The 27,106-nt window shown below is 39.1% G+C and overlaps 1 long non-coding RNA gene across 1 annotated transcript in view; it reads right to left on the bottom strand.

Annotated features, from left to right (window-relative positions):
* Positions 1-27,106, bottom strand: part of LOC133251348 (uncharacterized) — a 43,255-nt gene that overhangs the window by 7,036 nt on the left and 9,113 nt on the right. The gene's annotated exons all lie outside the window — the stretch shown is intronic.

The following is a 27,106-nucleotide window of genomic DNA, read 5'->3' on the forward strand; positions in this document are numbered from 1 at the left end:
GTTAGAGTGGTATCATCTGCATACCTAAGGTTGTTGATATTTCTCCCACAGTCTTACTTCCAGCTTGTGCTTCATCCAGCCCAGCATTTCAAATGATGTACTCTACATGTAAGTTAAATAAGCAGGGTGACAATATACCAGTCACCCCCGACCAGTAATGCTGAAGAAGCTGAAGTTTAACAGTTCTATGAAGACCTACAAGACCTTCTAGAACTAACATCCAAAAAAGATGTCCTTTTCATTATAGGGAACTGGAATGCAAAAGTAGGAAGTCAAGAGATACCTGGAGTAACAGGCAAATTTGGCCTTGGAGTACAAAATGAAACAGGTCAAAGGCTAACAGAGTTTTGCCAAGAGAACACACTGGTCATAGAAAACACCCTCTTCCAACAGCACAAGAGAAGACTCTACACATGGACATCACTAGATGGCCAATACTGAAATCAGATTGATTATATTCTTTGCAGCCAAAGATGGAGAAACTCTATACAGTCAGCGAAAAAAACAAGACTGGGAGCTGACTGTGGCTCAGATCATGAACTCCTTATTGCCAAATTCAGGCTTAAATTGAAGAAAGTAGGGAAAACCACTAGACCATTCAGGTATGACCTAAATCAAATCCCTTATGATTATACAGTGGAAGTGAAAAATAGGTTCAAGGGATTAGATCTGATAGACAGAGTGCCTGAACAACTATGGATGGAGGTTCGTGACATTGTAGAAGAGGCAGTGATCAAGACCATCCCCAGGAAAAAGAAATGCAATAAGGCAAAATGGTTGTCTGAGGAGGCCTTATGAATAGCTGAGAAAAGAAGAGAAGCAAAAGGCAAAGGGGAAAAGGAAAGACATACCCATTTGAATGCAGAGTTCCAAAGAACAGCAAGGAAAGATAAGAAAACCTTTTAAAGTGATCAATGCAAAGAAATAGAGGAAAACGATAGAATGGGAAAGACTAGAGATCTCTTCAAGAAAATTAGAGCTACCAAGGGAACATTTCATGCAAAGATGGGCTCAATAAAGGACAGAAATGGTATGAACCTAACAGAAGCAGAAGATGTTAAGAAGAGGTGGCAAGAATACGCAGAAGAACTGTACAAAAAGATCTTCATGACCCAGATCATCACGATGGTGTGATCACTGACCTAGAGCCAGACATCCTGGAATGTGAAGTTAAGTGGGCCTTAGAAAGCATCACTACGAACAAAGCTAGTGGAGGTGATGGAATTCCAGTTGAGCTATTTCAAATCCTAAAAGATGATGCTGTGAAAGTGCTACACTCAATATGCCAGCAAATTTGGAAAACTCAGCAGTGGCCACAGGACTGGAAAAGGTCAGTCTTCATTCCAATCCCAAAGAAAGGCAATGGCAAAGAATGTTCAAACTACTGCACAATAGTCCTCATCTCATACGCTAGCAAAGTAATGCTCAAAATTTTCCAAGCCAGGCTTTAACAGTACATGAACCGTGAACTTCCAGATGTTCAAGCTGGATTTAGAATAGGCAGAGGAACCAAACTGCCAACATCTGTTCAATCATCAAAAAAGCAAGAGAGTTCCAGAAAAATATCTACTTCTGCTTTATGGACTACGCCAAAGCCTTTGACAGTGTGGATCACAACAAACTGTGGAAAATTCTTCAAGAGATGAGAATACCAGACCACCTGACCTGCCTCCTGAGAAATCTGTGTGCTGGTCAAGGAGCAACAGTTAGAACTGGACATGGAACAACAGACTGATTCCAAATCAGGAAAGGAGTATGTCAAGTCTGTATATTGTCACCCTACTTATTTAACTTTAATGTAGAGTCCATCAAGCTAAATTCTGGGCTGGATGAAGCACAAGCTGGAATCAAGATTGCCAGGAGAAATATCAGTAACCTCAGATATGCAGATGACACCACCCTTATGGCAGAAAGAGAAGACGAACTAAAGAGCCTCCTGATGAAAGTGAAAAGAGGAGAGTGAAAAAGTTGGCTTAAAACTCAACATTCAGAAAACAAAGATCATGGCATCTGGTCCCATCACTTCATGGCAAATAGATGGCTAAACAATGGAAACAGTGACAGACTTAATTTTGGGGGGCTCCAAAATCACTCCAGATGATGACTGCAGCCATGAAATTAAAAGATGCTTGCTCCTTGGAAGACAAGCTATGACCAACCTAGACAGCATGTTAAAAAGCAGAGACATTACTTTGTCGACAAAGGCCATCTAGTCAAAGCTATGGTTTTTCCAGTAGTCATGTATAAGATGTGAGAGTTGGACTATAAAGGAAGCTGAGCACTGAAGAATTGATGCTTTTGAACTACGGTGTTGGAGAAGACTCTTGAGAGTTCCTTGGACAGCAAGGAGATCCAACCACTCCATCCTAAAGAAAATCAGTCCTGAATATTCATTGGAAGGACTGATGCTCAAACTCCAATACTTTGGCCACCTGATGCAGAAAACTGACTCATTGGAAAAGACCTGATGCTGGGAAAGATTGAAGGCAGGAGGAGAAGGGGACGACAGAGGATGAGATGGTTGGATGGCATCACCAACTCGATGGATATGAATTTGATATAGCTCTGGGAGTTGGTGATGGACAGGGAAGCCTGGCATGCTGAGTCCATGGGGTCACAAAGAGTTGGATGTGACTGACTGACTGAACTGAACTGAACTGACAATATACAGCCTTGTTGTACTCCTTTACCAATTTTTAACCAGTCTGTTGTTCCATGTCCAGTTATAATAGTTGCTTCTTGACTTGCATCCTGCTGCTGCTGCTGCTAAGTCGCTTCAATCGTGTCCAGCTCTATGCGACCCCATAGATGGCAGCCCATCAGGCTCCACCGTCCCTGGGATTCTCCAGGTAAGAACACTGGAGTGGGTTGCCATTTCCTTCTCCAACGCATGAAAATGAAAAGTGAAAAGTGAAAGTGAATTCGCTCAGTTGTGTCTGACTCTTCGCAACCCCATGGACTGCAGCCTACCAGGCTCCTCTGTCCATGGGATTTTCCAGGCAAGAGTACTGGAGTGGGGTACCATTGCCTTCTCTGTGACCTGCATCCTAGTACCTCAGAAATCCCTCTGTATGTACCTTACATATTGCACCCCCAATTCCATTAAACACATCTTAATCTTATGGTAATTATTTTCTTGCTTTTCCTTATAGTTTTAACATTTATTGATGCTTGCTGCTGCTGCTGCTAAGTCGCTTCAGTCGTGTCCGACTCTGTGCGACCCAATAGACAGCAGCCCACCAGGCTCCCCCGTCCCTGGGATTCTCCAGGCAAGAACACTGGAGTGGGTTGCCATTTCCTTCTCCAATGCGTGAAAGTGAAAAGTGAAAGTGAAGTCGCTGAGTTGTGTCTGACCCTCAGCAACCCCATGGACTGCAGCCTTCCAGGCTCCTCCATCCATGGGATTTTCCAGGCAAGAGTACTGGAGTGTAGTGCCATTATGTATTTATTATTTTGCCTATTTAAAAATTATTTACTTATAATTTATTTTGACTGTGCTGGGTCTTCACTGCTGTACTTAGTCTTTCTTTGGTTGCAGTGGGCAGGGGCTACTTTTTGCAGGTGCATGTGCTTCTCATTGCAGTGGCTTTTCTTGTTGGGGAGCAAGGCTCTAGGTGCATGGGCTTCCGTAGTTGCATCCCTCAGGCTCAGTAGTTGTGGCTCACAGGCCCCAGAGCATACAGGCTCCAATAGCTGTGGCTCTTGGGCTCAGTAGTTATGGGCTTTAGTTGCTTCTTTGAGTGTGGAAGCTTTCAGGACCCGGGATCAAACCCGAGTCCCCTGCATTGGCAGGTAGATTCCTATTCACTGTACCACCAGGGAAGCCCTGTTTTGCCAATTTTTGAATATTATATAAATGTAATCACAGAGTATGAGTTCTCTGGCTGCTTCTTTTAACTCAACATTGTTTTGAGAATCTTTGATGTGATATCTGCAGCTGTAGTTTGCTCATCTCATTGCTGTGTAGCACTCCATTGTATGTCTCTACCATGATCAATTATCCATTTTTCTTTCGACTCCAAGAATTCATTCCTGAAGCCATCTGGACCTGGTGCTTGCTTTGAGAAAAGTTAAGTTCATTCAAATTCTTTAATGGCTATAAGATTTTTTTAAATTGAAGACTATATATTTTTAGGATGGGAAAAAATCTAACTTTAATTTATAATTAACAAAGGTAAAATGAAGTTTGATTTTTTTGTTTTTGTTTTTTTCTTTTTTGGCCTTGCCGCTTGAGGGACCTTTGTTCCCTGACCAAGGACTGAACCTGGGCCCCCCAGCAGTGGAAGTGACAAGTCCTAACTACTGGATCACCAGGGAATTCTCAAAATGAAGGTTTTTATTGGATTATTTGACAGCCTAAAAATTTTTCCCCAAAACATGACAATCCAAACGTCCTGTAAACAATAAACTGTGGTTCCAAAGCACACAGCCTTTTTCATTACTGAAAATACTATCTTTATCTTATTTCCATTGGTCCAAGGTGGGTTTTAGCGGCATTATTTTGGTAATTTGGGCTTCTCGTTGCTTCATTTTTTAGCCCTCAAAAATGAAAATTACTGTCTCTTTTGCCATGCTTTCCCAGAATGATTTAAGAAATCTGCTTCACTGTTTGCAACACTGGTTGAGAGTAACTTTTGGGGGAAGGTACACAATGCAAAAGACAGTACATAGTCTATTAATATTAATTTATGACCTCAAATAAGGATTTAAACAATTGGAGGGGACTTCCCTGTTGTTCCAGTGGCTACTCCAGGCTCCCAGTGCAGGGGACTTGGATTCAATCCTCGGTCAGGGAACTCTATCCCACATACTACAGCTAAGAGTTAGAATGCTGTCAACAAAGACTGAAGATCCCAAGTGCCCAAACTAAGGCCCAGTGCAGCCAAAGAAAGAAACAAACATGGGAGCCTGAATCAGTGGTGTAATTTTTTCATGGTGATGAAAGGCACTAAAACAATGACATCTGTATCCATAAGAGAAAGGAAATATGAAGTATTAAGTTCATTTTTTTTTTTTTAGTTCTATCAGTTTATTGCTACCAACCCATCACCCTCCACCCTCATGCACACATGCTCAGTCATGTAACCCCATGGACTGCAGCCCGCCAGGCTCCTCTGTCCATGGACTTTTCCAGGCAAGAATACTGGAGTGGGTTGCCATTTCCTTCTCCAAAGTATTAAGTTCTTAAATGTAGTTTTTAAAATTGAAGAGTCCTAATTTTCCCTTTCATCACATAGGCAGCACTTTTGAAGTAAAAATCCCTAACTTGATCAGTTTTTTGGAATGCAGATCACAGTATGCCCCAACCTAGCTTCTGATGGTTAGCTGTATCATAAGCTCCATGGCCTCATCTCTGGGAAAGATTATACTTTTTTAGCACAGTTTTAGGTTCATGTTACAGATTATAGGATTTTCAGGCTCTTTATTTCTTCTTTAGCCAGTTTTGTGGACTTGTATTTTTATAAGAATCTATTCATTTTATCATGTTTTCATATTTATTGGCATAAAGTTATCAAAACCTTTGTCTGTTTAATCTATGTAGCACACTTAGCTATAGTCCCTTATCATTTTGTTGTTGTTGTTGTAAATATTTATACATTTCTGAATTTTTAATATCATTTGCATTTTCTATTTCTGTTCTTGGTCACTCTTGCCAGAAGTTAGCTAGTTAGTCTATTTTATTAGTCTTTTCAAATTAACTTCTGGTTTTGTTGATCTTCCCTATTAATCCTTTTACTTCATTAATTTCTACTCTTTATTATTTCCTTCTATTTTCTGTGGTTTATTCTGTTAATTTTCTAACTTCTTAGCTCATTATTTTGAACTTTATTTCTGCCATTGATTTTCTTCATAGTACCGCTTTAGCTGCACCCCAGTTTTGATATAGTATCCTCATTACCATTTATTTCTAAGTATTTTCTAATTTCTACTCTGAATTTCTCTTTGACCCACAAGTTGTTAAAAAATATATTTTAAAAAATTTCCAAATAACACTTAGTAAAGTAGGCACTTGAAATTCCAGGTGGAAATTCAGAATGTATATGTATTCAGAATTCTTCTTTACAAATATAAAAGAAGAAACAAATTTTCTTTACAAATATAAAATCTTTCATTAAACAGGAAAGTCTTAAATGCCAGTCAAAGCAACTTACTTTTAATAAGCATTCTTAGACGCAGTGCTGTCATAGTAAATCCATTGCTGGCTAAGATACCTATCCGAGATTAAGATATATTTTCTCCATGTCTCCGTGGGGGGTTTGGATATAATACAGAAGACTCTAAGGGTATATAGTTAGCCTCTTAATGGCTCTAGTAACCGTTCTCAGTTTACTCTGCCTTCCTCCATAAACATGTATTAAATGAAGACCCTCTCCAGCACCAGGACACAGCCGGCAACAGCCTGTGCTGAACGAGACAAGTGTCAGGTGTGTTCCTAAGACTCTTCCTGCCCTATTGGAAGCTCCATGACTGAGGGCAGATGGGTCACATGGCTGCCACTGAGGGATGGGGTGAAGTGCTTCAGCTTTTTCAGAAATCACTTTCATAAAGCTTGGACAGCAGGCCAATCTGCTGAATGGGTGGAAATCTTTTCTTGTCATTCTTTCGGATGATAGAGGTGAAAATAAAAGATGGAAGATACAAAAAAAAAAAAAAAAAATTCCAGGGACTTCCCTGGTGGTCCAGTGGTTAAAAATCTACCTTCCAGTGCAGGGGATGTGGATTCGATCCTGATTGGAGAGCTAAGATCCCACGAGCCACAAGGCCCACAAGCCACAACTACTGAGCCCATGGGCTGTGGAGCGCAGATTAGCCAAAAAAAAAATTGTTTCCAAACATATGACTTTTTTCCCCTTATCTTTTTATAGCTGATTTCTTTTTTTAATTAATTAATTAATTTTTATTTTATTTTTTAACTTTACAATATTGTATTGGTTTTGCCATATATCAACATGAATCCACCACAGGTATACACGTGTTCCCCATCCTGAACCCTCCTCCCTTCTCCCTCCCCGTACCATCCCTCTGGGTCGTTCCAGTGCACCAGCCCCAAGCATCCAGTATCGTGCATCGAACCTGGACTGGTGACTCGTTTCATATATGATATTATACATGTTTCAATGCATTCTCCCAAATCATCCCACCCTCTCCCTCTCCCACAGAGTCCAAAAGACTGTTCTATACATCAGTGTCTCTTTTGCTGTCTCGTATACAGGGTTACTGTTACCATCTTTCTGAATTCCATATATATGCGTTAGTATACTGTATTGGTGTTTTTCTTTCTGGCTTACTTCACTCTGTATAATAGGCTCCAATTTCATCCACCTCATTAGAACTGATTCAAATGTATTCTTTTTAATGGCAGAGTAATACTCCATTGTGTATATGTACCACAGCTTTCTTATCCATTCATCTGCTGATGGACATCTAGGTTGCTTCCATGCCCTGGCTATTATAAACAGTGCTACAATGAACATTGGGGTACACATGTCTCTTTCAGTTCTGGTTTCCTCAGTGTGTATGCCCAGCAGTGGGATTGCTGGGTCATAAGGCAGTTCTATTTCCAGTTTTTTAAGGAATCTCCACACTGTTCTCCATAGTGGCTGTACTAGTTTGCATTCCCACCAACAGTGTAAGAGGGTTCCCTTTTCTCCACACCCTCTCCAGCATTTATTGCTTGTAGACTTTTGGATCGCAGCCATTCTGACTAGTGTGAAATGGTACCTCATAGTGGTTTTGATTTGCATTTCTCTGATAATGAGTGATGTTGAGCATCTTTTCATGTGTTTGTTAGCCGTCTGTATGTCTTCTTTGGAGAAATGTCTATTTAATTCTTTGGCCCATTTTTTGATCTAACTTAACTGCATTTGGAGATCCAACCAGTCCATTCTGAAGGAGATCAGCCTTGGGATTTCTTTGGAAGGAATGATGCTAAAGCTGAAACTCCAGTACTTTGGCCACCTCATGCGAAGAGTTGACTCATTGGAAAAGACTCTGATGCTGGGAGGGATTGGGGGCAGGAGGAGAAGGGGACAACAGAGGATGAGATGGCTGGATAGCATCACTGACCTGATGGACGTGAGTCTGAGTGAACTCCGGGAGTTGGTGATGGACAGGGAGGCCTGGCGTGCTGCGATTCATGGGGTTGCAGAGAGTCAGACACAACTGAGTGACTGAACTGAACTGAACTGCATTTAGACATTTGTTAGGTGAACTTTATGTGTGTGGTTGATTTTTGGAAATGTTCCATAGATGCTTGAAAAAGAATGTTTATGCTCCAATTTTTGGGAGCAATTGCTATCTATTTCTATTAGGACAGCCTACTAATGGTGCTGTTTAAAATGTTCTATGTATTTCATAACTTCTTTTTGGGTCTGTTTGAACTATCAAATACCAGAGGAGGTATTTCAATATACTTACTCTGATAATAAATTGATTAATATCTCCTTGTAGACATGTCAAGTTTTGCTTTTATATCTTTTTAAAAGCTGTGGTGTTGGGCACTTTCCAGTTTAGAATTGTTATATTTTCCTGGTTAATTGTTATATCTTCCTTGTTAATTGGTTTATTATTTTGTAATGACTAGGAATGCTTTCTGCTTAAAAGTTATTTTGTCTTCTAAAAATACAGTTAATTCAGCTTTGTTTTGGTTAGAATTTACCTATATTGTACATTTACAGTCTTTGAATTTTAGTCTTTCTGTGTTTTGATATTTTAGGTGTATCTATTATAAATAGCACATAGCCAGATAGTTTTTTTAATTCAATTTGACAATCCGTCTTTTAGTTAGAGAACTCAGGACATTTATATTTAGAGTAATTACTAACATAGTTGGTTTTCTATTCTGTTTCTCTGTTTCTTTTCCCTTTTCTTGTCTTATTTAGAATTGATTGTGATTTCTTGTCTTTTATTTCTCTTTTTCATTTTCCTCCCTCTGCTCATTTAGGATATGAAAAAAAAAATGGAAGTTAAGGATGACTGCAATGTTTTTCACGTAAGTAACAGGAAGAATGGAATTGCCATTGACTGAGTTCATATTTTAAGTATAATGCTTTTTAGATAAAAAGGCAGAGATGTCAAATATGCAGCTGGTCATGGAAATCTGAAAAGTTCAGTGGGGGAGGTCTGAATCAAATAAAAATTTATAAGTTTATTAGTATATAAAGTATATTTAAAATGGACTAGGTAAGATGGCCAAGGGAATGGACTTAGAAAAGAGATTCAGGGATCAAATTTTGGAACACTCCAGTGTTAGGAGGTTAAGGAGCAACTGGGAAAGAAGAAGACTGAGAGGCTGGTGACATGGAAGCAAAGCCAGAAGAACATGGTGTCATTCTTGTAGCAAGAAAATGTTTTACAGAGACGTGTTTGTTTGGGGATCATTCTCTTTACTATTGTACCAGTTCATCTATGAATTTTAAAGTTAAAAAGTATATTTAACCTAGCATTATATTTGTTTAACCTAGCATTTAGTGTTTAGGTTGTTCGGAAATTTTAATCCACATAATGCCAGAAATGGAAATTCTGATGCTTTATTTTAGTGTTATAAAGAATAGTCCAAGTGTCTATTGATTGAAAGAATATGTACCAAAAGTATCATTTAAACTTTAGATAATTGTATATTTTGTTCATTTTAACAGCATCTATATATTGTTGAAAGCACCTTCATTTAAATGCTTAAAATTTTTTTAAACATTTCTTTTTAAGTCATTATTGAATTTGTTACAATACTGCTTTAATTTTAGGTTTTTTGGCTATGAGGCATGTGGATCTTAGCTCCCTGACCAGGGATCAAACCCACACCCCCTGCACTGGAAGGCAAAGTCCTAACCACTGGACCACCATGTAAAACCCCTAATATTTATCTTTATTTATTTATTTGGCTGTACCGGGTCTTAGTTGTGGCATGCAGGATCTAGTTACCCGACTAGGGATTGAACCCAGGCCTCTTGCATTGGGAGTGTGGAGTCTTAGCCACTGGACCACCAAGGGATTCCCAGAAAACATCTTCACTAAGACTTATTTAAATATTCAACAAACAGTTACTGAACATCCACAGTGTCCTATCAAATAAGGTTTCTGATTTGATGGAATTCACATTATAGTGAAGGAGAGAAGTAAAAAGCAATGAATAAGATCATCTCAGATAATGGCAAATAAAAATCAAATAGGGTAGTATGATAAGGATGGGAAGAAGACATTATTTAAGATGAATGTTCAGGGAAGGCTTCTCTGAGGAGGTGATCTTAAGGTAAGACCTGAGTGACAAAGAATCAGTCAAATTACCATCTGCCTGCAGTCAAGGAGTGGTAAACATACACATGAATTTAGGAGCTCTATCGTCTTTTTTTTTTTTTCGGTTGTGCCAGGGCAACATTTTAGTTCCTTGACCAGAGATTGAATCTGTGCTTCCTGAAGTGGAAGCATGGGGTCCTACCCACTGGACCACCAGGGAATTCCCAAGAGCTCAACAGTCTTTAGATTGGGAACCACTGTCACAGAGCAAAGATTTTGCCGTCAACACTGGCTTCAAACTTAGCCCTTATCTTGCTCAGTCCAGACCATATGAGCCTGAGATATTCCTTTCCAGGCTCTAACCCACAGACTACAGTTTTCTGTCAGTAAAATGGGGCCCAGAGCCTAGATTCTAGGGTGCTACAAGAGTTAATTAATGCCTATAACATTCTTTAAGTTCTTTAGATGAAAGACCTACTGCTACATAGAGGGTTATTAGAGCCTCCCAAGCCCCAGGGAAAATGTCTCCATATCCTAGGTTCTCTTCTCTCCAGTCCGTAGCTATGGAACAGTGGTTCTCAAACTTCAATGGGAATTAAAATCAAAGGTTTTTATAATGTGAATTTCTGGGTTCTCTACTTCAAGTTCCTTGTTTGTCTGCTTGAAGTTCTGATTCTCCCTAAGGTTCTGGTTCTCATCTTCTTGGTTCTGTGTTCTTCTGTCCTCTTGTCCTGTGCCTCATACTTCCCATTATTCCAGATTTTTGTCTTTGCAAATGGACCTGAGTGCGCATTTGTCTATATATACTATGATCAGAGACATTTTTGGTCATTTTTTCTGAGAGTCATTCAGAGCAGCTATTGGGAGAGGCAGGAATGTGTCTGTATCTACTTCTCAAATGTAGTCATGAGTTAGAAGGAGGATTTGGGGAAAACTTTTTAAAAATATATTTATTTATTTATTTTTGGCTGCTTGCACTGGGCCTCTGTTGCTGCAAGCAAGTTTTCTCTGGATGTAGCGAGCGGGAGCTTCTCTCTAGTTGTGGAGCACAGGTTCTAGGTACATGAGCTTCAGCAGTTGTGATGTAAGAGCTGAGTTGCTCCTCGGCATGTGGGATCTTCCCGGACTAAGGATCAAATGTGCGTTCTCCACATTGGCAGGTGGATTCTTTACCACTGGACCATGAGGGAAGTCCCAGAAACTTTCAAATAAAAGGAGGAGGAATTGTTGACTGGTACTAAATGGGAGATAAATACATAGAAAGTACTTAATCCTGATTTGAGGACAAGTTCACTGCTTCTTACTTTTTTTTTTTTGGTGTTGTATCCCAGTATATGGGCTGTGCAGGTCTTGAGTCATCAATTCATTCATTCAACAAATATGTATGTATTAAATATCTATCCTATGTCAGGTAGTGTTTATGTGTTGGAATTCACTGTTAAATCAGATCTCTTTTTTTTGTGGAGTACCCATTCTATTAGGATGAGACAGAAAATAAATATATAAATATACATACATAAGATTGTTTCAGACACTGATAAATACAATAATACAAGCTAATGTGATAAAGAGGGTGAGTGACTACCTTAGATTAACATTTGAGCAGATACCTAAATGACAAAAAGGAAGTCTTGAGAATAGGGAGGAGGGAACAGAGGGGAAGCATTTTTGGCAAAGTGAATATCACTGCAAAGGCCTTCAGGCAGGAAGAACTTCAGAATGTTTGAGAGACTGAGAAAAGGCCCATTTATCTAGAGTGAAGGAGTGAGGGAGAGAAAATTTCAAGATGAAGCTGGAGTGTCTGAGGATTAGGGTTGTAGGTATAATGTATACCTTGGAAGAAGTAGTGCTGGTGAGACCTTGTCCCTTGGGGTAAGAATAGGAGAGGCCAATTCAGAATTGCCAAAACAATCTTGAAAATGAAGGACTGTATTGGGGGACTCACATTTTCCAATTTCAAAACTTAATTCAAAGCTACAGTAATCAAGACAATGCAATACTGGCATAAGGAAAGACATACAGAATTGATAGTCCAGAAACAAACCCTCACTCTTATAGTTAATTAATTTTTGATAAGCGTGCCAAGACAATTTAATGGTGAAAGAATGGTCTTTTCAACAAGTGATACTGGGAAAGCTAGATATCTACATGCAAAAGAATAAAGTTGGTCCCTTCCTCACACCATATGCAAAATTTAATTCAAAATGGATCAAAAATCTAAATGTAAGAGCTAAATCACCTCTTAGAAGAACACATAGGTATAAATTTTCATGACCTTGGATTTGGAAATGGTTTCTTAGATATGATACCAAAAGCACAAATAACAAAATAAAAAAATTAATTGGGCATAACCAAAATTTAAAACTTCTGTCCTCCAAATGACACTGTCCAGAAAGTGAAAAGACAACCCATAGAATGGGAGAAATATTTGCAATCATATATCTTTTAAGGGACTTTTATCTACAATTTATTAAGAACTCTTACAAAATAATAATAAAAGAGACAAATAACCTGATTTAACAGTGGACAAGGGGGGAACATCCCTGGTCGTCCAGAAGTTAAGAATCCACACTCTACTGCAGGGGGCATGGACTCGATCCCTAGTCAGGGAACTAAGATCCCACATGCAGTGCAGCATGGCCAAAAAAAAAAAATAAAAATAAATGTTTTTTAAAGTGGACAAGGAATATAAGTAAACATTTAGACATATAAATGGCCTATAAGCACATGAAAAGATGCTTAACATCATTAGCCATCAGAGAAATGCAAATCAAAAATACAATGAAATATCATTCATATCCACTAAGATGGTTATAAATAACAAGTATTGGTAAGGATGTGGAGAAACTAGAACCCTCACACATTGTTGGTGGGAATGTAAAATGGTATAGCAGCTCTGGAAAACAGTTTGTGTTCCTCAGAAAGTTAAATACAGGATTAACATATGGCCCAGTAATTCTACTCCTAGGTATATACCCCAAAGAATTGAAACCAAGCACTCAAATAGACACTTGTACATCAGTGTTAATGACCCAGCTACTCAAACTGATGAATAGATAAACAAAATGTATTATATCCATACAGTGAACTATTATTCAGCAATAAAATGGAACAAAGCACTGGTACATACTACAACATTGATGAACATTGAAAGTATCATTCTAACTGAAAGAAGTTAACCACAAAGGACCACGTTGTATGATTCCATTTATATGAACTAGCCAGAACAGGCAAATATATAGAGACAAAAGGGATACAAGTGGTTGCCTAGGACTGGGAACCTAGGATGTTGAGAGATAATGGCTAATGGATTTAGGATTCCTTTTTAAGGGTGATGAAAATGTTCTGAAATAGATATGATTGTTATGCAACTCTGTGAATATAATAAAAAGTCACTGAATTATACACTTTGGATGAATCATGTGGTATGTGAATTATATTTCAATAAAGGTGTTTAAAAATAAAAAGAATGGTAGGGGCCAGAACCTGGTATCTAATTAGCAGAGTCACAACAAGGAGGCTGAAAACCTCTAGGGTCTCCAAGACCAAAGGAATTACCACTGCTGGGCAAGAACTGGGGAATTCTCCAATACCAACTCTAGGAACATACTAGTTAAGTGAGCCCAAGGGAAGAACCATAGCCTTAGGAGGTTTCTGCAGGTTGTTTTCAGAAACCTGTGTTTGTTCATCTCCCATGAATATATCCATGTCCAAAGGGGATAATATGTAGTGATGCAAACTAGAGCTATGTTCCTTCTGTTGATCCTCTGCTCTTTTCAGTGACAACATATTTATTTCAGAATCCTTAACTCCAGCCTGGACATATCTCCTGTTTATTAATAACTATAGGATCACAGAGCTGGAAGATCATCTCATTTGAAAGATACAGAAACTGAGTGTCCAGAAGAAATTGACCTGCATGATCACACAGCCAGTAAATGGCACAGTTGTTGTTTAGTCACTAAGTCATGTCTGACTCTTTGCCACCCCATGCACTGCAGCATGCCAGGTTTCCCTGTCCTTCACTATTTCCTGGATAGTAAAGGAGTTTGCTCCAAACTCATGTCCATTGAGTCAGTGATGCTATCAACCATTTCATCCTCTGTTGCCCCCTTCTCCTCCTGCCCTCAATCTTTCCCAGCATCAGGGTCTTTTCCCAAGGGACTCTCAAGAGTCTTCTGTAGCCCCACAATTCAAGAGCAATTCTCACATCTGTACATGAATACTGGAAAAACCATAGCTTTGACTATATGGATCTTTGTCAGCAAAGTGATGTCTCTGCTTTTTAATATGCTGTCGAGGTTTGTCATAATTTTTCTTCCAAGAAGCAAGCATCTTTTAATTTTATGGCTGCAGTCACCATCCACAGTGATTTTGGAGCCCAAGATAATAAAGTATGTCACTGTTTTCACTTTTTCCCCATCTATTTGCCATGAAGTGATGAGACTGGATACCATGATCTTAGTTTTTTAAATGTTGAGTTTCAAGCCTGCTTTTTCACTCTCCTCTTTCACCCTTATCAAGAGGTTCTTTAGTTCTTCATTTTCTGCCCTTAGAGTGATATCATCTGCACATCTAAGGTTGTTCATATTTTTCCCGGCAATCTTGATTCCAGCTTGTGATTCATCCAGCCCAGCATTTCACATGATGTACTCTGCATTGACATAAATAAGCAATATATAGCCTTATAGACAATATACAGCCTTGACATAGTCCTTTCCCAATTTTGAACCAGTCTGTTGTTCCACGTTGGTTATAACTGTTGCTTCTTGACCTGCATAAAGGTTTCTCAGGAGGCAGGTAAGGTTGTATGGTATTCCCATCTCTTTAAAAATTTTCCACAGTTGTAATCCAGAGTCAAAGGCTTTAGCATAGTCAATGAAGCAGAAATAGATGTTTTTCTGGAACTCCCCTGCTTTTTCTCTGATCCAAGGGATGTTGGCAATTTGATCTCTGGTTCTTCTGGCCTTTCCTAAATCCAGCTTATACATCTGGAAGTTCTTGGTTCATGTACTATTGAAGCCTAGCTTGAAGGATTTTTTGAACATTACCTTGCTAGCATCTGAAATTAGTGCAATTGTATGGTAGTTTGAACATTCTTTGGCATTGCCTTTCATTCCTTTGGATTGGAATGAAAACTGACCTTTTCCAGTCTTGTGGCCACTGCTGGGTTTTCCAAATTTGCTGACATATTGAGTGCAGCACTTTAACAGCATCATCTTTTAGGATTTTTAAATAGCTCAGCTGGAATTCCATCACCTCCACTAGCTTTTTTGTAGTAGTGCTTCCTAAGGCCCACTTGACTTCACACTCCAGGATGTCTGGCTCTAGGTGAGTGATCACACCATCATGGTTATCCGGGTCTTTAAGATCTTTTTTGTATAATTCTTCTGTATATTCTTGCCACTTCTTAATATCTTCTGCTTCTGTTAGGTCCATACCATTCCTGTCCTTTTTGTGCCCATCTTTGCATGAAATGTTCCTTTGGTATCTCTTTTTCTTGAGGAGATCTCTAGTCTTTCCCATTTGATTGTTTTCCTCTATTTCTTTGCAGTTCACTTAAGGCTTTCTCTTATCTTAATGGCACAGAGGAGACTCAAATCATGGTGAAATGCCTTATGCCTAAATTCCCCATCCTAGTGACTATATCCCTAATGAATCAGTAATGGCCTAAGGGAAGAAGGGCTCAGACCAGGAGAGAGGTAGGAGGTAAAGGAGAAGCTTAGGTGAATGTGGAGATAGAAGGGGAGAAATAAGGAAAAGTAGCAGTTACTATTGTGTTGGTTTACATTTTTTTCCTCTTTAAGTTTGATTTCTTTCCATTTTGATTTAATTAACTATGTGGTACTATGGCCCAGAAGAAGTGTTCATTCTTAAGGCCATTGAAGGGTCTGTGCATACTTGCTCAGTCGTGTCCGACTCTTTGCAACCCTGTGAACAATAGCCCACCAGTCTCCTCTGTCCATGGGGATTCTCCAGGCAAGAATACTGGAGTGGGTTGCCATGCCCTCCTCCAAGGGATCTTCCCAACCCAGGGGTCGAACTCAGGTCTCCCGCATTGCGAGCAGATTCTTAACCAGCTGAGCTACCAGGGAGGGTCATTAAAGGGTTTAGGCCATTTTAAGAAATAGGCCAAAGCAGAAGGAAGGGAATCCAAGGATTACTGCTTTAGGGATGTCGCAGGCTCCTTCCTGTCCATGCTATTGAACCCAAGTGGACCAGATGTGGCCCCTGACAGTTTGTCTTTACTGGCTAACTCTGGGGTTTCTAAATAAACTCCTTAATGGCTGTCAAGGTGCATCACTCTCATCTGCCCTTTCCTAGTCTCTTTACTCAGCATAACCCATAAGTCTTATCTGGAGACTTAGACAAGGAGAAGAAGGGAAAGAAGTACCTTTTCCCTTTCACAGACTGATATCAAAGATACACAGAGCACAGTTCAGACCTCTTATTCCCATGCTCGGCTAATGATGAGTGATGGCTGATTGGGAAAAGACTGAAAACCCAGCAGAGTCTCCACAGGTCATCTACTCCACTCTTCTGCCTCCACTGGAACTGCTATACTACAATGCTGCAGCAGCTCTGAAACTTTTTGGTCTCAGAACCCCTTACACTCTGAAAAATTATTACAGACTCAAAGAGCTCTTATTTATATATGTAGGCTTTGTATATTGATATTTTTGTCTATCAGTGTTTACTGTATCAGAAATTTAAACTGAGGAATTTTTTTTTCAGCCATACTGTGTGGCATGTGGGATCTTAGTTCCCTGACCAGAAATCAAACCTGTGCCCCCTGTATTTAAAGTGTGAGTCTTAACCACTGGACCGCCAGAGAGGTCCATAAACTGAGAATTTTTTTTAAATCTGTAATTTGATTTCATAAATGTGAACACTAGTTACATATTTTTATGAAAAAATGTATCTTTCAAAACAAAAAGAATTTAATGAGAAGAGTGGAATTTTTAATGTCTGGCTTAATAAAGACAGATGGACTCTCTTATCTGCTTCCACATTCAGTCAATTGCAATATAGCGTTTTGGTTGAAGAATAGGAAGCAAGTTTGGACTCACACAGATATGAGTTGGAAAAGGGAAAAATATTTTAATGGCTTTTCCAGATAAGCTTAGTTATTTTCTTTAATACCACACCAAAATTAAATGACTGTTAGTTTTGTAAATGTTTAAAACGTAACTATAAAGTTTTCATGCTCTGTTACATTAAAATCCATTGGTCTATCTTTGGATGGTTCTTTTATTCATTTATGGGTTTGCAACATCAAATATTGATCATTCGGGAAATATTGGTCCATTGAGTTATGAAGGACTTGGAAATACTGACACATTTAACAATATAACTTTAAAAAACCACATTTGTTAACATAATTATCTCTTCAGAAAAATCTTTATGTTTTGGGAAACAGTAAACCAATGGTTGTGGATACAATTTTTCAAAATCCTCATTTTTGCCCCAAAGCCTGAATTTTATAACTGGAAACAGATACTGTCAGCTGTTTCCTTTCAAGTGGCAGGCTCCAGAAAATGTCTGCCAAACACACAAGTCTGAATTACCAAAATTTATCTGTCAGTCACACTTTCAAGTAAAAATGGTATTACATGAAAAAGTGGTTAGTTCAGCTTTGCAACTGGAATAGTTGCCTAAGTGATTTTCCTTGAGGCAATCAATGTATCTGAGACAAGCAATGTATAGAAGTGCTTTATGTATATTTCCCATTTCCTCAGGTAGAATGTTTAAAATATATATACTCAAGGGTTGAGTTTTAATAAAATTAATTTTACTACTCCATTAAGGATATTCATAGTAAACTTGCCTTTTTTCCCCTTTGAGTGCTGATTAGGGAAGACTACATTAACTGCTAGTACAGTTTGATACCATTGCCTTGAATAGTGCTAAGGCACCAGCAGTTTGAACCCACCACTGCTTTTGTACTATCAGAAAGTCAACATGGTGAAATGTAGTATAGAATGATAATGGAAACAGTTTGACTCACAGCCCTGAAAAGGCTCTGGGGCCTCCAGGAGTCTATAAACCATACTATGAGAACTGGCAATATATGCATGTGTGTATGTTTGGAAATATATGTAAAATAGTTATCTACTAAGTTGACATTTCTCTGAGTTAAATATAATTCCCTACATTTGACCTAAAAAAAGGTGCATTCTAAATTTTAACTAATTTGCTTTCCCCCCAAGTTTAATTTATTGGATAAGTAACATAACAACAATAAAGATATTTTAAATTAAAAAAATCATCTACCAATTTCTATAGTTTAATTTTAAGGTAGTAATGGGAGTGCTTTTGGAAATCTTTTATTACAAAAGTATTGTATTCTCATCATAAACAAATTCAAACAATAAATGTACAAATATTTTTATTCAGAAGCAGAAATAATTGCACTTTTTCACTCAGCAGTTTACCATGAATATGGGATTACTCACAGGGATTAACTTGGTGGTCCAGTGGCTAACACTCCACACTCCCAATGCAGGGGGCCTGAGTTAAATCCCTGGCCAGGGAACTAGATCCCACATGCCATAACTAAGATCTGACATAGCCAAATAAATAAATGTATTTTTAAAATTTTTACAGATTTCACTCATTCTTATTAACAAATACATACTAAGTTATTTTATAGCCATACTGCAACTTATTTAGCCACTTTTTTTTTTTTTTAGCCACTTTCTTATTGACAGAGAAGCAGGATTTCAATGAATCAGTTCAGTTCAGTTCAGTCGCTCAGTCATGTCCGACTCTTTGTGACCCCATGAATCGCAGCATGCCAGGCCTCCCTGTCCATCACCAACTCCTGGAGTTCACTCAGACTCATCGAGCCCATGATCCAGCAGATGGACTCATGACGTCCATCCAGTCAGTGATGCCATCCAGCCATCTCATCCTCTGTCGTCCCCTTCTTCTCCTGCCCCCAATCCCTCCCAGCATCAGAGACTTTTCCAATGAGTCAACTCTTCGCATGAGGTGGCCAAAGTGCTGGAGTTTCAGCTTTAGCATCATTCTTTCCAAAGAATACCCAGGGCTGATCTCCTTCAGAATGGACTGGTTGAACCTCCTTGCAGTCCAAGGGACTCTCAAGAGTCTTCTCCAACACCACAGTTCAAAGGCATCAATTCTTCGGCACTCAGCTTTCTTCACAGTCCAACTCTCACATTCATACATGACTACTGGAAAAACCATAGCCTTGACTAGACAGACCTTTGTTGGCAAAGTAATGTCTCTACTTTTTAATATGCTGTCTAGATTGGTCATAATTTTCCTTCCAAGGAGCAAGCGTCTTTTAATTTCATTGCTGCAATCACCATCCACAGTGATTTTGGAGCCCAGAAAAATAAAGTCAGCCACTGTTTCCACTGTTTCCCTGTCTATTTGCCATGAAGTGATGGGACCAGATGCCATGATCTTCGTTTTCTGAATGTTGAGTTTTAAGCCAACTTTTTCACTCTCCTCTTTCACTTTCATCAAGAGGCTTTTTAGTTCCTCTTCACTTTCTGCCATAAGGGTGGTGTCATCTGCATAGCTGAGATTATTGATATTTCTCCCGGCAATCTTGATTTCAGCTTGCGTCTCCTCCAGCCCAGCATTTCTCATGATGTACTCTGCATATAAGTTAAATAAGCAGGGTGACAATATACAGCCTTGATGTACTCATTTTCCTATTTGGAACCAGTCTGTTGTTCCATGTCCAGTTCTAACTGTTGCTTCCTGACCTGCATATAGGTTTCTCAAGAGGCAGGTCAGGTGGTCTAGTATTTCCATCTCTTTCAGAATTTTCCACAGTTTATTATGATCCACACAGTCAAAGGCTTTGGCATAGTCAATAAAGCAGACATAGATGTTTTTCTGGAACTCTCTTGCTTTTTCAATGATCCAGCGGATGTTGGCAATTTGATCTCTGGTTCCTCTGCCTTTTCTAAAACCAGCTTGTACAAATATTTCTGAGCTCATATGTGAGTGTCTCTGTGCACTATACCCCTCAGAATTGGAAGTGGACTTGCTAATCAAGCAGTGTATGTACATTTAAAAATTTGAAGGCATTTCCAAACTGATTTCCCTAAAGACTGTATCAATCTACACACCTGATAAAGGTATATGAGAAAGCAACATAGGACTTTTGAGTGTAAAAAAACCTTCCCTGGTAGCTCAGACAGTAAAGAATCTGCCTGTAATGCAGGAGACCTGGGTTCGACCTCTGTGTCAGGAAGATCCCCTGAAGTAGGAAATGGCAACCCACATCAGTATTCTTGCTTGGAGAATCCCATGGACAGAGGTGACTGGTGGGCTATAGTCCATGGGGGTCACAGAGAGTTGGACATGACTGAGCGACTTTCACTTCACATGAGACAATCAGGGTCTGAATAGTGGTCTCACTATTGTTCTCCAGGGTATTTGTTGGTTTTTTTTTTTTTTAATATTTCTGAATCCTTTGGTCACTCTTCAGGGATCCTAATACTCATCGAAAATCCCTACTAGATAGATCAATATTGCTGCTTTCTTAGGATTCTCTATTATGGCTCAATTTTGTATAAAAACCCTGCCAGATTATGGGCAGAGGCATTGGGACAATCAAGGGCTTTAGCCAAACCCCAGAGGCCACTGACAGGCTTGCCCACTTCTCAGACATTTGTCCCACATAACTCTTGTACTGATGAAGCAATCTTCTTCAACTGACAAACCTTTTGCATCTACTTATCTCTGCTGGAAAAGTTCAACTCTGGCTCTTTTCTTTTTGTCACTGGTGTGCCAATGCCAGGATTTAAGAGGGCTCTCTAAGTGAGAAGTTTCATTGCAGAGTCCTGAACAGTTTTTCTTGTAGCTTCTGTGAATTTGTACCAGATGCATGTCTCAACTAGACTGTCCATAGGTATCTTTTTGGGGCCATAGCAGACACTATGCCACTTCTTTAGGGCAGAACATCTGGGAGGTGGCATTTGTAGCTGCCCTGCAGGTGAAAGCCATGCTGCGTCTCCTGATTTATGAGCCTGCCTTGATGAGCAAGGGGTGTGGTAAACTGAGTTCAGTTCAAACACTCCACAAGAGTCTCCAAGATCAGCCTTCGGAATGACTCAGTTCTCACGTGTAAGCCAAAATTCCTCCCCGAGCTGGAATCCTGGGCTTGCTGTCTTCTCACTTTGGTAAGCAACAATGTACCTCGGATTTTTATAGGAAACAGAGGGTTAGATAGATGGGGTCATATAGGAACCAGAGATTTTCCTGGAAGATACTGACCCTAATACCCATTTCTCCAGTTCCTCCTTTATTAAAAGGAGGAGTACTTATTAAAAAGACTAAAGGACTCCTTAAGAGCTCTTCTGATTCAAAACTGCTGATTTACTACATGCCAAAATTAGAGATACCAAGGGAATATTTCATGCAAAGATGGGCTCAATAAAGGACAGAAATGGTATGGACCTAACAGAAGCAGAAGATATTAAGAAGAGATGGCAAGAATACACAGAAGAACCGTACAAAAAAAGATCTTCACGACCCAGATAATCACGAAGGTGTGATCACTCACACTCACCTAGAGCCAGACATCCTGGAATGCGAAGTCAGGTGGGCCTTAGGAAGCATCACTACAAACAAAGCTAGTGGAGGCCATGGAATTCCAGTTGAGCTATTTCAAATTCTAAAAGATGATGCTGTGAAAGTGCTGCACTCAATATGTTAGCAAATTTGGAAAACTCAGCAGTGGCCACAGGACTGGAAAAGGTCAGTTTTCATTCCAATCCCAAAGAAAGGTAATGCCAAAGAATGCTCAAACTACTGCACAATTGCACTCATCTCACATGCTAATAAAATAATGCTCAAAATTCTCCAAGCCAGGCTTCAGAAATATGTGAATGGTGAACTTTCAGATGTTCAAGCTGGTTTTAGAAAAGGCAGAGGAACCAAAGATTAAATTGCCAACATCTGCTGGATCATTGAAGAAGCAAGAGAGTTTCAGAAAAACATCTATTTCTGCTTTATTGACTTAAGCCTTTGACTGTGTGGATCACAATAAACTGTGGAAATTCTGAAAGAGATGGGAATACCAGACCACCTCACCTGCCTCTTGAGAAACCTGTATACAGGTCAAGAAGCAACAGTTAGAACTGGACATGGAACAACAGACTGGTTCCAAATAGGAAAATGAGTACATCAAGGCTGTATATTGTCACCCTGCTTATTTAACTTATATGCAGAGTACATCATGAGAAACACTGGGCTGGAAGAAGCACAAGCTGGAATCAAGACTGCCAGGAGAAATATCAATAATCTCAGCTATGCAGATGACACCACCCTTATGGCAGAAAGTGAAGAACTAAAGAGCCTCTTGATGAAAGTGAAAGAGGAGAGTGAAAAAGTTGGCTTAAAGCTCAGCATTCAGAAAACGAAGATCATGGCATCTGGTCCCATCACTTCATGGCAAATAGACGGGGAAACAGTGGAAACAGTGGCTGACTTTATTTTTCTGGGCTCCAAAATCACTGTGGATGGTGATTGCAGCAATGAAATTAAAAGACGCTTGCTCCTTGGAAGGAAAATTATGACCAATCTAGACAGCATATTAAAAAGTAGAGATATTACTTTGCCAACAAAAGTCCATCTAGTCAAGGCTATGGTTTTTCCAGTGGTCATGTATGAATGTGAGAGTTGGACTGTGAAGAAAGCTGAGTGCCGAAGAATTGATGCTTTTGAACTGTGGTGTTGGAGAAGACTCTTGAGAGTCCCTTGGACTGCAAGGAGATCCAACCAGTCCATCCTAAAGGAGATCAGTCCTAGGTGTTCATTGGAGGGACTGATGTTGAAGCTGAAACTCCAATACTTTGGCTACCTGATGCAAAGAGCTGACTCATTTGAAAAGACCCTGATGCTGGGAAGGATTGAGGGCAGAAGGAGACGGGGACGACAGAGGATGAAATGGTTGGATAGTATAGAACAGTCTTATGGACTCTGTGGGAGAGGGAGAGGGTGGGAAGATTTGGGAGAGTGACATTGAAACATGTAGAACATCATGTAAGAAACGAGTTGCCAGTCCAGGTTCGATGCGCGATACTGGATGCTTGGGGCTGGTGCACTGGGACGACCCAGAGGGATGGTGTGGGGAGGGAGGAGGGAGGAGGGTTCAGGATGGGGAACACATGTATGCCTGTGGCGGATTCATTTTGATATTTGACAAAACTATTACAATTATGTAAAGTTTAAAAATAAAATAAAATTAAAAAAATAAAAAAATAAAAAAAAGAAATGGTTGGATAGCATCACCGACACAATGGACATGGGTTTGGATGGACTCCAGGAGTTGGTGATGGACAGGGAGGCCTGGCGTGCTGCAGTTCATGGGGTTGCAAAGAGTTGGACACGACTGAGCGACTGAACTGAACTGAATGAGACCACTATGACTTGAAAAATAAGTTGATTCTTGCTGTGGGGGTTACTATTTAACTGTTCTCTCATCAGTTGCTACTTAACTATGCTCAAACCATGAGATTCCAAACTTTTGCCAGTCCTGGGACTTTCTAAAGTCTATGGAAGAAGGCTGTGGTACCACCCAAGAAGAGCTTCTAGAGAGGATGGATGTGGCTGCCCAAGCTGTAGGACACAAGCGGATGTTTGGAGTGGTTAGCCTCAGGTTCTCTAACTGTGGAACAGGAGAGGTAGGAGCTTCATTGTGATGCACATGGTAGGGTTCTGGGTTTCTCCAAGGCATCTATTGATTGCATTCTCTTTGAACCCTGTTCCTGTCAATGTACTTTACACCTGTGGACTAGTGCATCTCGGCTGAACCAGAACCCCTACATACTTGCTGGTTCTTATTCCTCAGTGTTATTCTTGATTTTCCCTTTGAATTAGTACTGAAGGATGGTGGGAAGCACACAGAATTGCTACTAGTAACATTTGCAGTATGTATGTATCTTTTAGTACAGGCAAAACCTAAAACATGTTCTCCAAGGACCCACCTCAGGGGTAAGTGACTTAACTTTCATTGCTAACCACATGACTTTTTGCAAAGAGATGTTTCTTTTGTGAAAAGCTACAACTTGACATCTTTTAAAAATTTGTTTCCAGTTACGGTAAAGACTACATCTGCTTCTGTTCAGTATATTTCTCTTGAGGGTTTCTTGCTGACTTACCATGCAATGTTCTATATTGGCTAAGTTCCTCACATTGCTTTCTGAAACAAACAGACTTCTTCATCTGAAAAAGAATCATTCCTGCTTAATTTTTCTAACACTGCCAATAAATATCCTATTTGATCAGTTACTTGACTCTATACCAAAAGTGATTTTTTTTTACACTTTTTACACTTTTTACACAATTTAACTTCATTAAATTTTTCCTGATCACTAGAGTAATATATTACTTATAGAAAATTTGAAAACATAAATAAAATAAATAAAAATCACCCATTATCCCACCATCCACAGATAATCTCTCTCCTGGTGTATGGGATTTTGATGTATGGGAATATTCTACTCATTTTAGTGTATTGGGATTACTACATACCCTTTGTTTTATAATTTTATCTTCTATTTAATATAATGTGAACTTCATTTTTAGTGACTATAGGATCAAATTGTATAGCCACATTCAGCTAACATCAATCAATTCCTGTTAGATATTTAGGTTTTATTTTTTTTTGCTATATATTTTGTGCCATGTCTGATTAACTCTTAAATTCCTAGAAGTCCAAGGAATAAGCATTTTCTAAAAGAAAAATTTATGAGAGTCGATCTTAAAATTCTCATCACAGAAAAAAACTAAAACTATGTAAGGTGACATTTGTTAACTAAACTTATTGTGATAATAATTTTGCAAATATATACATATATCAAATTGGGCTCAGCAATAAAGAATCCACCTGCAATGCAGGAGACAAAGGAGACACAGGTTCAATCCCTGGGTTAGGAAGATTCCCTGGAGGAGGACATGGCAACCCACTCCAGAACTCCTGCCTGGAGAATCCCATGGACAGAGGAGCCTGGCGGGCTATATTCCACAGGGTCACAAACAGTCAGACACGACTGAAGCGACTAAGCATGCACGCATGCACATATATCAAATCATTATGTTGTATACCTTAAACTAATACAATTAGTGTCAAAAATTATATGTCAATAAAACTGGAAAAACTCAATAAAAACAAAATGAATGTAAGTAATTAAAATTTAATTTAAAATGAAAACTTTAAATTTTGGAATAGTTTTAAAGAAAAGTTGCAAAGACAGTACAGAGTTCTCAAATAGCCCATCCTGTTTCCTCTGTGACTAACATCTTATATTAGTATGGTGCATTTGTCACAATTAATGAGGCAACACTGATATATTATTATTAGCTGGTTGACACATTATTATCAACTAAGGTCCATACTTTGTTCAGATTTCTTCCTTGTTTACCTCATATCCTTTTTCTGTTCCAGGATCCCATTCAGTATACCACATTACATTTAGTCATCATGTCTCCTTAGTGTCATTTTGACTGACATTTCTCAGACTACTTGCACATAATGTCAAGGATATATACTATCAACATGGTTCATAACTGTTGATGTTAGTCTTGATACCTGGCTGAAGTAGTGTTTGTCAGTTTTCTCTACTATAAAATTACTGTTCCCCCTCCCTTTTCCATACTGTACTCTTTAGAAGGATGTCACTAAGCACAACCTACACTTAAGGAAAAGGGAATGCTTCACCTCCTTGAGAGCAAGTAACTACATAAACTTGGAATTTTTCTACATGGAAGACTTATCTATTCTCTCCATTCATTTATTCAGTCATTTACTTATATTCATGTGAACTCATATTTATTTTATACTTTGGGTTATAATCCACTACTATTTATTTGCTCAAATTGTCCCAGCTTTGGCCATTGGGAATTCTTTCAGTTAGCTCCTGTATCTCTGAGATACCTTCATTATTTTGTGTATGATTAGTACTTTCTTACTTTCTGGCACTATGAGATGATCTAGGCTCATCTTGTATATTTCCTGCCCCAGTCCCAGAATCAGTCATTTCTCTAAGCATCCATGGTTCCTTTTATTGAAGCATGATATTAAAAACCAAGATCTGGGTATCAAGTGTGCATGTTGCTACTGGAATGTCATTTCTAGCTGACAGAGCAAGAAAAAAAGTGTGTATCTAACTTGTGTATATATAAATACCTACATATATTTCTACATGTATCTACTTGTAACTGTATTAAACTGAGTTCATACTGATGTTTCCAACTCTGACAGCCATCACCTCACAGATCACTGTAGTCTATTCCCCTTGTTTATCTGCCATGTTCCACTCCAACAGTGAGAAAGTAGGCTCCTACCATCTGTTATCTATTTACATAATTGTTCAATTCCCGTACATATACATAGTTGTTTCAAAACTGCTAATGTGTATCTCCATGGGAAACAACTTGATCAACAATAGTACAGTGCTTATGTGCTGTTTCTTTTGTTTTTAGTCTTAGAGCCACCCACCAGTCTTCTTTGTCCATGGTATTTTCCAGGCAAGAATACTGGAGTGGGTCGCCATTTCTTTCTCCAAGCGATCTTCCCCACCCCGGGATCGAATCCAGGTCTCCTGCACTGCAGGCAGATTCTTTATCAACTGAGCTACCAGGGAAGCTCAGCCCTACAGCCACCACTCATTTCCAAAGTTACATAGGTCAGTATATTTTCCTCTGCTCCCTTCAGTGAGGTTGTTTCACACATCTGTGATACAATTAGATTCTTTAGTCATGGTCTGCATTCCATTCTGGGATCCCCTGGCCTACTAAATGATTAAAAAATTTTTTTCATATATTAAACGTCACTCTTTGTACTGTAATGTTCTATAGGTTTGCTAAATGAACACCATCATATAGA

The sequence above is a fragment of the Bos javanicus genome, chromosome 7, assembly GCF_032452875.1.
Source record: "Bos javanicus breed banteng chromosome 7, ARS-OSU_banteng_1.0, whole genome shotgun sequence".
Taxonomy (NCBI): Eukaryota; Metazoa; Chordata; class Mammalia; order Artiodactyla; family Bovidae; genus Bos; species Bos javanicus.